We start from the raw sequence: 14,301 nt of genomic DNA, 5'->3' as shown, positions 1-14,301 counted from the left end.
TGTCACATGTGTATGAAGGTGGATCAAACAAGCTAATCTTAAATGTCAAAGTAGAGAGGAGCCTAGTAGGCCTATTTATTTTCATTCATTACACAATATGAATAAGCTATGCAGACAGTTGTAAAGAAAGAACATCTTTTTCTTCTGTTCTCTACTTGTTATAGTTACACAGTATTAGGGGTGTGGGCTGTATTAAAAGTATCCACTGTTCTCCCATGCTCTAACACACAGTAACGATGAAATGTGTGCTGTTCTCACATTCTTCCTCTGTATGTACACATAAACAACAAGGCAGGGAAATATAAAAGGAATTTATTTTATTGTTTGGGTACATTATTGTTCAGTGTACATGCTCACATCTGAAACAAACTTTACGTGCTTTTTAACTCTCCCACCCCGCAGACATCTACACGTCAATACCGATTTATATTCATAGCGGCAAGTGCTATGTAGCTCCACATAGGGGACACAGGAAGTGACATATAACACCTTCATGCGGCGTCGGAACCGCGTAGGAAATTCACAGCCGCACCGGCAGAGCTCGAGAATGTGCAACTCGGCCAGCTCACGCGCGGACGCGCTTACAAGTGCGAGGGCCCGCCCAACGCTGCTTGCAGCTTTAATGTTACTTGTATTTGATTGGCATAGATTTGTATGAGATGGGCATTAGGGGATAGGCAACAGGAGTCGGGTAGGGAGAGTGAGATTGTAGCCGCTTTCATTCTTTAGTTTTTTAATTTAATCACCTTTGTAGTAGTCAAATTATGACCATTCATTTCATGAAGGGCTGTGTAAAATTATGAAAAAACAAGGTTATACTTACCAGGGTGGAATGTCTCAGAACTTTGTAGGTTTGGTACCTGCACTAACCCTAAGATTGCAAGAGATACAATTTACAGGTCAACTGTATATTTACAGAAGCAGTACCCTGATGTACCTTTTGCTATTCTCTCAGGTGAGTGCAATCACTGGCCTTGGTTGAAATCTTCCACCAAATCCAGTTGCCGTTGACTTTCTTCTTCTTTGGATAACTATGACCTGGATGACAACATTAGCAGAGTACAGCACATCAATCATTAACTAGCACTTATGTGCTATGCAAAACACTGAGGGGATACTGCAAATGTCTGCCGGTCACATTGAACGTTACACATATGCAAATTAGAATGCTTTCAGTTGTGGCTGTAATAACTTGAGTTTAGATACTGAAAGAAGTTGTCGTAATGATGTAAAATCACTTGGAGTGAGATAAAAATGGGAGGGCCCCATAAGGGCTAGACTCGAGGCAGATGGCCGCCCACCCTGAGTCATGGTTCTGCTCGAGGTTTCTGCCTCTTAAAGGAAGTTTTTCCTTGCCTCTGTCGCCTAGTGCTTGCTCTTGGTGGGAACTGTTGGGCTTCTGTAAATAGCATCATAGAGTACGGTCTAGACCTGCTCTTTTATGAAAAGCGCTGTGAGATAACTGTTGTTGTGATTTGGCGCTATATAAATAAAATTGAATTGAATTGAATTGAACTTAAAACCTACGTATGTGTGACAGTTTCACAGCAATATATAAGGGGCTGGAATGGACGAATTTCAAAATACACTTTATAAACATGCACCAGCTCAGAAGGTGTAAAATTGTGGCTGTAATAACTTGAGTTTAGATACTGAAAGATGTTGCACTAATGATGAAAAATCACTTGGGCTACGTTCAGACTGCAGGCCAATGTGACCCAAATCTTTGTTTTTGCCCATCTGTGACACAGATCTGATCTTATGACAGTGTGAACAGTCCAAGTCACATGGAATCTGATCTTTCCAGTTCGGAATTGGGCTACTTCCATATGTGGTCCAAATCCGATTCAGATTATGGATGCAGCGAATACCGGATTTCATTATTAACCGCTGTAATGGAAATCTGGCCTTTAGTGAGTCTTCTGAAATAAAGAGTCCAATCCAGACATCTTTTAAGGGTTTTATTCTTTGCAAAGGGTCAGACAGACATACAGAGTGCAAACAGTCTGCAGAGTGTAAAACAAAGAGCCATTGAAGAAACTTTATACTGTAAGGGTATTACGCAGCTAAAGGAAACTTCACCGAGCTGTAACATAATAAAATAATGAAATACCACACAGTGAAACATTGGTCTATTCTGATGAAGCATGCAGGGTGAAACAGTAAAATATCAAATTTCCATCACATACTCCTCCCTTGTGATCATTCTTTGATCACTAAAGTATATACAGCATTACAAAAAGATCATCAGGTCATAGAAAGTCATCATGATGTAATCTACACCAGTTTAACCAAGAAAATGAATCTGGGTCCTTCCTGTCATCACAGTGGAAAGATATCCTTGTTCATGGAGTGTGATCATTTTAATAGATTCACATTTATCAATAGCTCCTACAATCAGACCTCTGGCACATGGAATAATGCAACATCCACAGAGAGCTAACAGTGCTACAGCAATCATTAGACCTGCTAGTGTGGGCGTCACTAAGGTCTTTTTATTTAGCAAAGACAGACTCAGACCAGTCAAACATGTTAGTGTCCACTTCAGAGTTCTCTGCAAGTTCTTCTCGTAGGGAACGCAGTCCTTCCAGCACTCGGGTCATCGAACTGTATTGTTGGCCACAAACGTACAACAGGAGTTATTAAAGGATCCCAGCCTCTTTGGATTCTTCTCTTGCCTCTAACACTGCTATTTGATGTCAATGCCTGTAGTTAACTGTGGTGTTCTGTTGTGGTGGCTTTTGTGCATCATGCTTGTGATCTAAGAACTGCAACAGAGGCACTGTTCATGTTATTGCAATGGCAGCAAACATATGTGTTGCTCCTCCTAGGCCCACACATATTTGGGTGTCTGACTCCCAAGGATGTCTCCTTCCTGAGACAACCATGCTACTCACTCTTAGTTTTGATGGCGTCACTTAAATCAGCAGTGGTGAGACCAGGAGTTTTCCCACTAACTCCCTTGTGCTGATGTTTGCTGTCTAATAGCCTGTGAGTCCGAGACAAAGGGTGCCTAAGCGTTCCCAATCCCTTTTTCACTCACAACACAAGGTCAGGGAAAACAGTGTTTCAGTTGCTGATTGTGCAGGCTTGCTAATCTATTGTTGTACCGTTGCAGGCACCTTCCTGCAGTGGCTGGCGTGAATCCACGTAGCTCTTTCAGCCACTTCTACCACTGTCTATGTTGTCAGGAGCACCTGAAATGGTCCGTTCTACCTCTGCGCCTTCCAGCGCTTTCTTCTGAAGTCCTTAACCACCACAAAATCTCCAGGCAGGAGACTGTGCAGTGGTTCTGTCGCTGGAGAGGGTAAGGCCTCTTTAACCTGCTGATGTAGACGGGCAAGAGCAGAGGACAAAGTCTGGCAATACTTTCTAACATTCAATCATTCTCACAATGATGTGTGTCAGGCAGTACTCTGCTCGTTGCCTCTGTCCCTGTTAGTGGAGGGCGCCCCAAAAGAATCATAAATGTGTTAAAACCATGACCTGGTTCTAATCCTGGTTCTCATCAACACCACCGGCAACACCTTTGTTCATGGAAGACCTGTGTCTTCACAATACTTAGCCAGCTTAACTTTTAGCATTCTATTCCGTTTCTCTACTGCTCCACCGATTGCTGGGTGGTAGGAACAATGTTGTCTCAAATCAATGCCCATATAAGTTGTTTTCATGGCTTCACTTACAAAAGGTGTTCTGTCGTCACTGTCGATTTTGGAAGGCACACCCCAGCATGGCAAGATTTCACAAACCAGGGCTTTTGCTCCAGTTGCACCCATCTAGTTTTGAAGTTGGAAAAAATTCTATCCATTTTGGAAACATATCAACTATCATCAACAGTATATTTTGCCTTTGCTTGGGTTTAGCTAAAAATCTCCCTCATCAGGTGGTCACATGGTTCTTCTGGTGGTGGATGTGCTGTTAATGAAACCTGTAATCCTCTCTCTATGTTGTCACTTAGGCAGATTGAGCATGTTTGACAGAGGTTGTGAGTGCGTGTTGTGAAACCTTTCATAAACCAGTGTCTTGCTTCACCAAAATATTTCATTAATGATACAGTTACAGATTTACACCAGCACTCTGTAGTTTTCTAGAAAGGCTAAAATAAAAAGGAAGAAGAAAAATCGGTTAGTGTTAGATATTAGGCTCTGGCTACTGCTCCTGTTTAGGAGAGGGAAAAACTTTCAACAATGTCAACAACAACAAGACAGTAATTCATTCACATGATGTTAGTTCAATCCATTATATGATCACGTCACTCATTTTACTGTAAATAAAAACAAATTAGAGCATGTTATTCTGGGTGACACTCTGCTCTGTGAGTGTAAAACACCGTCTCTGAAGGAGTTTCAACCTTGAGCTTCCATGTCCGTGTCTGATAACACACCTCACACACAGACTTGTTGCTCACATTTCATTCCATCTCTAACAATGAACGACTTAGTTTTGCATTCAGTTCCCCCTTTTCTCTGTGGAGGAGAGTGCATGGGAAAAACTCTGGACCATGTTTAAAAAAGAAATGGGTTTAAACAATAACATCAAACAACAAGGAATGAGCAGGGCCATTCTTTTCCTGTAAAAATGGCGTCAATCTGTTAGCGTGCATCACATTTTATCATCAACATGGCAGCAGCACACAAAGAAACATCCAGCATAAGATAAAAGCAACAGACACAGCAAGCAACATGACAATAAGCACCAGGCATCTGGTTTGCTTCCAAGATGTAGTGTTAAAACAGGTCATGTGATCGTCCTTTGGTCAGCAGCCTAAGTAAGAACGTAGGTCAGGTCTTTGTAGTATTTGAGTACAGGTAGTCTATAGAGAGCCATTTCAGTCAGTGAGGCTCTGTCAGCTCAGCTTCAACAGGTCAAGTCAGTCAAGTGCATCGTTAGTTCTTATGTAATGTACAGTAATTTTTGTTTTTTTTTAATGTAAGAACGGTACTTCTTTGTTTGACACTTGTTTATGCTACTTTGTACACTTATCTATCTCTGCTCTTGGCTTTGCTGTTGCAAACTGCAATTTCCCCACTGTGGTACAAATAAAGATTTTCTTATCTTATCTTATCTTATTTTACCAAGAATCATGGGAGAGAGATTTATCTCTCTGTTCATTCTTTCTCAGTAAAATCATCATCACCTCTTTATGGGGATTGGTTTTGGAATAGATGAAAAGGCTTGTATGCATTGGGAGAGAGAGCTTTACTCTCATCGTGATCACATTCCCAGAGAAGTTATTTTGTCTATTCGAATTGCAATTAGAGACAGACAGACAGCCTTGTGTGTGGCCATTGTGGGCGAACCGCTTTAGCAACACAATGATCATCTCAGAATGCTTCGTGTGATGGACTGCAAAACGGAAACCGACTGCCGCGCGGGAAATGTAAAATTTTAAAAACAGACCTTTGTCAAATCACCAACAGAGAAATGTGTGGTCTTTGATGTAACCAATAATGTGAAATCTTTAAACCTGTAGTGCTCGCGGGTGCACTAATGCATTTACCACCACTCTGTTGCTCTGCTGCTCGGCCTTTATCACAATCTTTTTGAAAATGTAGGTGCGTACAGGTCCCTCCAGCCTGTAGCAGTGAACAAAAAGAAAACATGTTTAATATTTCCAAGCACTTCTTTTTTTTTGGTAAATATTATTTCACACATCAAATCGTCAAAAATCAAATCAAATCAAACTTTGTGTTAATTATAGCTATAGACTCTCATTCAGTTTGCACATCAGACATGAGGTCATAGTTTAATGTTTTAACCATGGTGTGTAAAAAGATGTTACAGGAACTAGTTCAATGGTTGTTTTAACCTGAGCAGTACATTTTGCTCTTAAATACCAAATATTCCTTTTATAATTGGCATGTCCATAACTGGGCAATACGATGTGTTGCATTACTGTTACCGGACCAGAACAGTGCTTCTGTAGGTCTTTAATGTTGCATTAGTTCATCATCTCTCTATGGATTACGGTGTCATGTTTCAGCAGCAATTTTAACATCAGCATAGTCTTCATCCTGGGCTGGATCTCAGACTGGAGCACATTGGAGAAGGAGGAGTGGAGTCAAGGACTGGATCAGCCGGACTGGCTTCCATGACTTCTGTACCTCAGTTAAAGAGGAGATGATGGGTTTGTTCTTATGGTGGCTTTTGAACAGTTTCCTTTTATCCTTATTTTATCTAGTCAAAAGTTCTGTTTTAAGTCTTTACACTTTCCCTTAATTCTAGTTGATATAACAATCTGCCTTAAATGATAGGTTTCAGCTGTTTTTCTGTTTTTTTTTCTCTCTTTCTGGACAGGGCTGCATGTTCTTCTGCATCTCTCCTTTCCTTTCTCTTCAAATATGTCTTTAGCTGTTACAAATATTTTTTTAACTAAAACTTACATTTATAGGAAACACATTTCAATCCACTTACAAATTGTCCCATAGATGTCTTATTCAGTCATAAATTTTACAACTGGCAGAAGGATTTTAGGAGCTGTTTCCCACTCAGTTTACCAGTTTTTACTCCAACACATAACTTCTTATCTCTAATGTATGACTCTCTATGTTTCACATTTTCCTTCACCATCATTGTAAGGCATGAGGCATCATTGCCTCATACTGCGTAGGAAACAGAAAAAACAGAATTTATTCACCAATAATTCTATGTTTTTGTGATTCTTCACAATACTTCTTTTGCATGCATTGTATGATAGGTGAAGAACAATCAGGTCTCTCACCTTTGCTTATTTTGCTCATTTGACTTCCCATCTCTCACACTATCCTTCCTTGCTTGTACAAGTCTTTTACCTAGGGACTCTAACCCTTTCCTTAGATATAGTCGTCACTGTAAATTCAGATTGTTTACGCTACAAACTCGACTGGGAACAGCAGTCGACAGCGGAAAAAACAGCTCGAACAGCGGAGAAACCCTTTAAAAAAAACAACAACTTTATTTTATTGTTATTTTTTATTTCTTTTATATGTTTTTTATTTTTTCTACACGTCCCTGCTCAAACCATGAAATGATTAGAACAGCGGAGAAATACCTGTTCAAAGCCCCAAATGGTTAGCAGCGGAGAAACCCGTGCTCTACACAGACCTGCTCAACCGGTCAAAACAGCGGAGAGAATCTGCAGTAATTTTGCTCAGCGCTGTCAACCAGTTAACAGCGGAGAAAAACTTCCCTCGGAATTCTGCTCGGCCCTGTTAACTAAGGATCCGCGTGTGAGATGGTACAATAGCAAGCTAAGCTTAAAGTATAAAAAACAAAGAAAACAAAAAAAAATAAAAATACAAATGCAATTTTGTAGTTTCTTTCAGACACTCACCGTTTTTAAGGACAACGTAGGTCCAACTCTTTTTGAGATGGTAGTGGCAACGGTCCGGGGGATGGAAATATGGAAATCTGTCCTTTAGTGAGTCTTCTGAAATAAAGATTCCAATCCAGACGTCTTTTAAGGGTTTTATTCTTTGCAAAGGGTCAGACAAACATACAGAGTGCAAACAGTCTGCAGAGTGGAAGACAAAGAGCCAGTGAAGAAACAGGTGACTTTATACTCTAAGGGTTATACGCAGCTATCTTAGGGAGGAAGGGAGTAGGGACCAGCTGTCCTGAGATGAAGGCCTATCAAGGACAGTCAGATAAGAAAACTCTCTAAGGTGCATCTTTCCCATGGGAAACTTCACCTAGCTGTAACATAATAAAATAATCAAATACCACACAGTGAAACACTGGTCTATTCTGATGAAGCGTGCAGGGTGAAACAGTAAACACAGTAAAATATCAACTTTCCATCACACCACGCTTTAAAACGTCACGGTTAGTTAATCGTAAAGGCTCCGCTACACCGAGTTTTTCTGTTGCAGTAGTTATTAGCAAATTAAGGATTAACCACCATGTAGACAATTTTTGGAGGTGAGCTAAAAAGTATATAAATTATATGAACATTAACATTTGCCCAAACCTTAGTCACAGTAGTGTAATATGATCATAAATGATTTTAATTTGGCAAGATAGTCTTAAAACTTATAGGAAGGCCCTCCGTAATGCCAGAGCAGCGTACTACTCACTACATACTACATTAATAGAGGAAAATAGGAACAACCCCAGGTTTCTTTTCAGCACTGTAGCCAGGCTGACAGAGAGTCACAGCTCTATTGAGCCAAGTATTCCCATAGCTCTCAGTAGTAACGACTTCATGAGCTTCTTTAATGATAAAATTCTAACTATGAGAAACAAAATTCACCTAAACAATCAACCTGCCTCTTAGACCCCATCCCGACTAGGTTGCTTAAAGATGTTTTACCCTTAGTCAGCACTTCTATACTAGATATGATCAATCTATCTTCATCAACAGGCTATGTACCACAGTACTTTAAAGTAGCTGTAATTAAACCTCTTCTGAAAAAGCCCAAACTTGATCCGGATGTTTTAGCCAACTATAGACCTATATCTAACCTTCCGTTTCTCTCTAAGATCCTGGAGAAAGCAGTTGCTAAACAGCTGTGTGACTTTCTACAGAGCAATAGTTGATTTGAGGATTTTCAGTCAGGATTTAGAGTTCATCATAGCACAGAGACAGCACTGGTGAAAATTACTAATGACCTCCTTATTGCATCAGACAAAGGACTTGTCTCTGTACTGGTTTTATTAGATCTTAGTGCTGCATTTGATACCACTGACCATCAGATCCTATTGCAGAGACTGGAACATTTCATTGGCATTAAAGGAACCGCTCTAAGCTGGTTTAAGTCCTATTTATCAGATCGATTTCAGTTTGTACATGTTAACGATGAGTCCTCCATGCACGCCAAAGTTCATGGAGTTCCACAAGGATCTGTCCTCGGACCAATCCTCTTCACTTTATATATGCTTCCTTTAGGCAATATTATCAGGAAATGTTCCATAAACTTTCATTGTTATGCAGATGATACTCAGTTATATCTATTGATCAAGCCAGATGAAACTCATCAGTTAGCTAAACTTCAAATGTGCCTTCAGGATGTTAAAACCTGGATGACCTGTAATTTTCTAATGTTAAACTGAAACTAAAAAAACTGAAGTTATTGTTCTGGGGCCCAAGCACCTCCGTGACGCATTATCTAAAGATATAGTTTCCCTTGATGGGATCGCCCTGGCCTCCAGCACCACTGTGAGTAATCTTGGAGTTATCTTTGATCAGGACATGTCGTTTAAGTCTCACATTAAGCAAATTTCAAGGACCTACGTAATATTGCGAAAATCAGGAACATCCTGTCTAAAAATTATGCAGAAGTCCATGCATTTGTTATTTCTAGGCTGGATTACTGCAATTCCTTATTATCAGGCTGCTTGAAAAAGTCCATTAAGACTCTTCGGCTGATCCAGAATGCTGCAGCACGTGTTCTGACAGGAACCAGGAAAAGAGATCATATTTCTCCTGTCTTAGCTTCTCTGTATTGGCCTCGAGTAAAATCCAGAATAGAATTTAAAATCTATAGATAGGCTATCTAAATAAAGTGTAACCTAAAATATATTACCAGTATACTTTTTATTTAATGGTATAGCATTCTACCTTCCCTCTCCATATCAGGATCTCTAACACTAATTTATACTAGTTACTCCTCTGCAGTGTAGCGTTAGGATGCCACTGTGCTAATGTTCTCCTTCAAGCTTCAAGCCAGCCTCCTCCTTGTTGTGTACCAACCAACACACACGCTAACATGTGAATGGAGAGTACTGGCAACTACTCTTTCAATTTAAGCACTGGATGTAACAGTTGAAACTTCCTGGTTTCAAGCTGGTCAGCCACATCCCACAGCAGGTCTGCCAGCAGCCTCCCTCTTGAGGCCATTATGTGAATTTACTTTCTCTATTATACTATAAGGTTCGCTACACAGTGAAGTCAGCAGTAAGCTTGAACATTTAGAGTGTAAGTTAATATTTAACACTATACCACACTAAGAAATGCAAATCAAGATCTACACTAATAAAGAAATAACACCCACTGTTATTCAAAATTTACTCTGTTAAACCTTTTCATTAACTCCTGTAAGTGGTAAAAGTCACTAACATTTACTCACCTTAAGGGTTATTCTTGCCAAACACTTTGTTGAAATAAAAATCTAAACAACTTTCTAGTGTTTTACAATTTTCTACTTCACCATGTCCAGCTTACACTTAAAACAAGTAAAACTTTTAATGTTTGCAGGGAGGGAAAACAACCACCATACATCCATGTAATCCATGCAATTTATTAAAAATAAAAACATTTAACCTCAAGATTTAGTTTGTAGTTCTGTTTACTTCTTGGCTTTTTCCCTCTCCTTTATTGAGTTATTTACCTTTTTTGTGCATGTAATAGGTTTGCAAAGTGAAAAAGCCCAAGTCCAAACCAAAGGGAGTTCCCATCTCCCACAGAAAACTCTGCTCTGAACTACCTGAAAACAGCTTGTTTGTAGTCCAGCCGCTTCCCTTTCATCCCTGTGATGACACAGCAAAATGCGCATTATAACACTCGCTTCAGCACACACCTCCTCTCCCTTCCAAACACAAGCTACCCTCCAGGCAGTCAACGGACATAAAGTTGTTACTGTGATGTAGAGAAACGTTATCTTTCATCTACGTTTGTTACAGATTAATAACTCACCACTCTTGCTCCAGACCATGTTGGTATGGGGAACATGTACAGCTGCCGGCTTCTCATTGGTCCACCCCTCTCTGCTTCTGATTGGCTAGTAGTCCTTAACTAGGAACTGTGCATGTGCAACTCCCAACATAAATCATTTAGAGACAAGATGCATCACTCCATAGCTAAAACGATGTCTTCAACACACAGGGTGAAAAGAGGAGCTGCAGCAATGTGCAGTATGACAAAAATATGGTGTTGTGATGCCGGAGTGTGCCTAATGTGTGTTTGTGTTGACTGTCACGAGATTTTAGGGTGAGGATAGTCTTTGAGCAAGACTTCAGTTTCCTGTTAAAAACAAAGAGTGTCACTGGGAAGCCATATACTGCACTGATTTAAAACTTTCTGTACTTACTAGTCATTTCAACACCGAAACATGTGTAAATGGGGTCCAGGTTTACAAATACTGAGACCATATGCTGCTCATGGTCAGTGCAGATTCAACTAACTGTGAAAGGAGTAGAAGACAAGCCAATATTCACTAAAAATAAATAACAACTACATACACCTACAAAAATAGCTACCAATCAAAAAACTGTGCGAAGGAGGCTCTCACAATAAATACATTTTACACATCAATTTACATGTTTGACAACATTATCAGTCTTCTGTTGTTTTCTGGAAGCGCTTCATTCCTCATCCAGGATTAATTTTCACTGAAGAAAATATTAAATATATCACTATGTGAAAGAAACTGGGGTCTGTAACAAAACAAACATGACTTCTGAAATCTTGAGAACAAGATTTGTAGGCAAGGGTGTTATGAGTTCAGGATTCTGGTATTGTTTTGGTTCCATGTCTGGTGTTCTACTGTTTTGCCCATGTTTGCTCTTTGTTTTGTTGATCCTGTTTAAGTCTGTTTTTGGTTCTGTGTTTCTCTGTGTAGCCTTGTTGTTTTATTCATTCGCATGTTTAGGTTTACTTAGTATCTGTCTTGTCTTGTTGAGAATTATTTTAGAGCATTATAGCCTAAATTGTTATCATTAATTACCAGAGCAATGGTGGTCTGCATTGGCATCATTTAAAGTATTATTTTAGAGCGTAAAGTTAGGATTACAGTGTCAAAACTCTATAGCTATTGTCATCATTTAGAGTGTTATTTTATAGTGTAAATTTAAGATCACAGTGTTAAGACTCTATAGCTCTGAGTGTGTGTGGTCCTCTCTGTGTCTAACTGCCCAGAGGCAGTAGCACGTGTGTGTGTGTGTGTGTGTGTGTGTGTGTGTGTGTGTGTGTGTGTATAAGCAGGCATGTGTCCAGAATGAGCACAGCAAAACATCAAAAACACCAACAAAGTTAAAATGTAGAAGCTGAGTTAGTGAAAATTGTGTTACAAAACATACATAAACATAGTCCATCACAGTTGGAATGTCCTGTCCTAACCCTAACCCTGTGCACACAGCACAAAAGACCCCAGCTTATTCCACAAAGTCAGGTTTTTGGTGAAAATAGTATGATCAGGAGAGGGCAGGTCATCATTTTTGAGTAGTAATCATTAATCACTCTTAATTAATCATTTTTAATCGATCATTTTATTATCTTTAATTAATAAGTAATGATTCTTAATTCATAATTTTTAAAATCCTTTTATTATCCTTAATTATCATTTATCATTAATCATTATTGGGCAGTTTATTAATTATCCTTACTTACTTCTTAATCTTTGAACATTACCGAGATGTGTCTTATTTTCTACTTAGAAGTGCTGTGCTGTATTCGTGAATGCAGTAACAAGCTCACTGTGGTTAAAATCCCTGAGTGGGAGCATTGACTGCAGACACTGAGACTACGCACGCCTTGTTCAACTGTAGATTTATGACAGCAGGAGAGGCTGCAGGTGTTCAAAATCTGCTGTGACAAGTGCATGCTTTGGTCTGCTGTTATCTACTGTTGTTATGATTACATGAGGAACTGCTGATGTGTTAATCTGCTAATATTAAGACTACATGCTTAATTACTGATTAAGGGGTTTGATTGTCAACTTCCAACCTCTGGTTATTGTAGCCTGTGTGAACTTTGAGTGAACTTGCTGAAGGAATTCTTGCTTGGCAGAAAAGCGTCAGACGCTTTGCAGAAAAGCGACAGAGGCTGACAGAACTCACGACAGAACTCACGACAGACAGGATGACCAAAAAACCATTAGATGCTTGATAAAAGCATGACAGTGAGATGATAAGCAGAAAGCAGAAAACAGCCAGCATAACATCAAGATTGCTGTAAGAAGCCAAGCATTAATGAAAAATGCAACTTTACTTATGTTATTCTTATATTAATTTTTTAAAATATATAATTGTGTGTCAAATTAAGCATGCGTAACCTTTAAAAAATATGGTGAGACGTAAGAAATACGTGAGGAGTTGAAATGTAATTGATGAACTTCTTATCCAGTAGTATAAAGATGTAGAAAGTTAACAATACAGTAATAAATGACAGCTGGGGAACAGTGTTAATTTGTAAAAACAACACAACAACAGAGGAAAAGAAGTTCATCATGAGGAAAGGAGGGGGCAAACCAGCCCAGAGGGGATATATAAGGCTGTCTGCAGACCATAGCATTGGCTTCATCCTCCGACCTAGAAGGGATGTTGTACAGGTTTATTTGTCCTGTTTTGGAATAAACTCTTTTATACTGACTCTTGACTGTCTCCAGAGAAGTTTTGGATTGCAGAGTTATTGACTCTAATAGAAAACTAATGGAGTATTTTTTGACAAAGTTTATAAAGCTGGGGACCAGGCTTAACTGGCCCAGACTGGTCGCACATCTGACCCAACAGTCTCTTATCTTAGGTCTTAGTCCTGTATTTTAGTTCTTTGCCTCAGTTCTTAGTCCAGTGCCTTAATTCTGTGCTTTAGTTCATGGTAGTGTTATTCCTGGTCTGTGTATTTCTGTGTTTCATTATTTGATGTTGTCTTGTTTAGGGTTTTGTAGCTTAGTTTGTTCTTGTTTTATGTTTGTCTGCATGTTTTTTATCCTGTTCGAGTCCTTTGTCGCCATGTCCTACTGTAGTCCTGTCTCCTGTTGGGTCCGGTCTCAGTCCATGCCCTGATTTTGCAGTCTTTCCATGTTTTGTGTTTTACTTTGGTAGATCTGTCCTGGCGTGTTCCTGTGTGCTTTACTTCCTGTTTTATTTTGTAGTATTAAGTTCTCATGCGTCCTTGTCTAGCTTTGTTTCCTGTTGTTGATTACCTGACGTGTTTCAGCTGTGCTTCCCTACCTGCTTGTTTGCTTGTGTATATAAGCCCTCAGTTTTGTTTAATTTTCGTCTGGTCCTTGTTGCCCAATGTTGTGTGTTCAGCTGTGCCTTGTTCCCTGTTTTTTGGATTTCCTGGTTTGGTTTTTTTTACTTTGCCTTTTTTTTGGATTTCAGCCTTGTCTGGACTTTGCCTGCATCTGCGAGTCAGCCTGAGTATTTCTGTTTGAGAATAAATCTTTTGTTAAACAGCATCCTGTGTCTGTCCCGCCCCTCCTGTGACCCAGGGTTTGACTGTATGTGTATTCAGAGCCAGTAAGCAACGGACTTTCAAACTAATAATAATAAAATAAAAACTGCGTTAACATGCGATAAAATAATTGTTGGCGTTAATTATACATATAATATTTAACTCATTAGTGTTACCACAACAGACACAGTTACTGCTCTCTGATGTAC

At 39.4% G+C, this 14,301-nt stretch overlaps 1 long non-coding RNA gene across 1 annotated transcript; it reads right to left on the bottom strand.

Annotated features, from left to right (window-relative positions):
- Window positions 1-1,947: 1,947 nt before the first annotated feature.
- On the bottom strand, window positions 1,948-7,560 carry LOC123968266. The gene is made up of 2 exons (XR_006824431.1): window positions 7,313-7,560; window positions 1,948-6,098 (listed from the first exon to the last, which is right to left on the bottom strand). It is a non-coding gene; the product is annotated as an uncharacterized LOC123968266 (long non-coding RNA).
- Window positions 7,561-14,301: the final 6,741 nt, after the last annotated feature.

The sequence above is a fragment of the Micropterus dolomieu genome, linkage group LG03 (assembly GCF_021292245.1).
Source record: "Micropterus dolomieu isolate WLL.071019.BEF.003 ecotype Adirondacks linkage group LG03, ASM2129224v1, whole genome shotgun sequence".
Lineage (NCBI taxonomy): Eukaryota > Metazoa > Chordata > Actinopteri > Centrarchiformes > Centrarchidae > Micropterus > Micropterus dolomieu.
The sequence above is the reverse complement of the archived record's forward strand: the minus strand, read 5'-3'. Positions and strand labels throughout refer to the sequence as shown.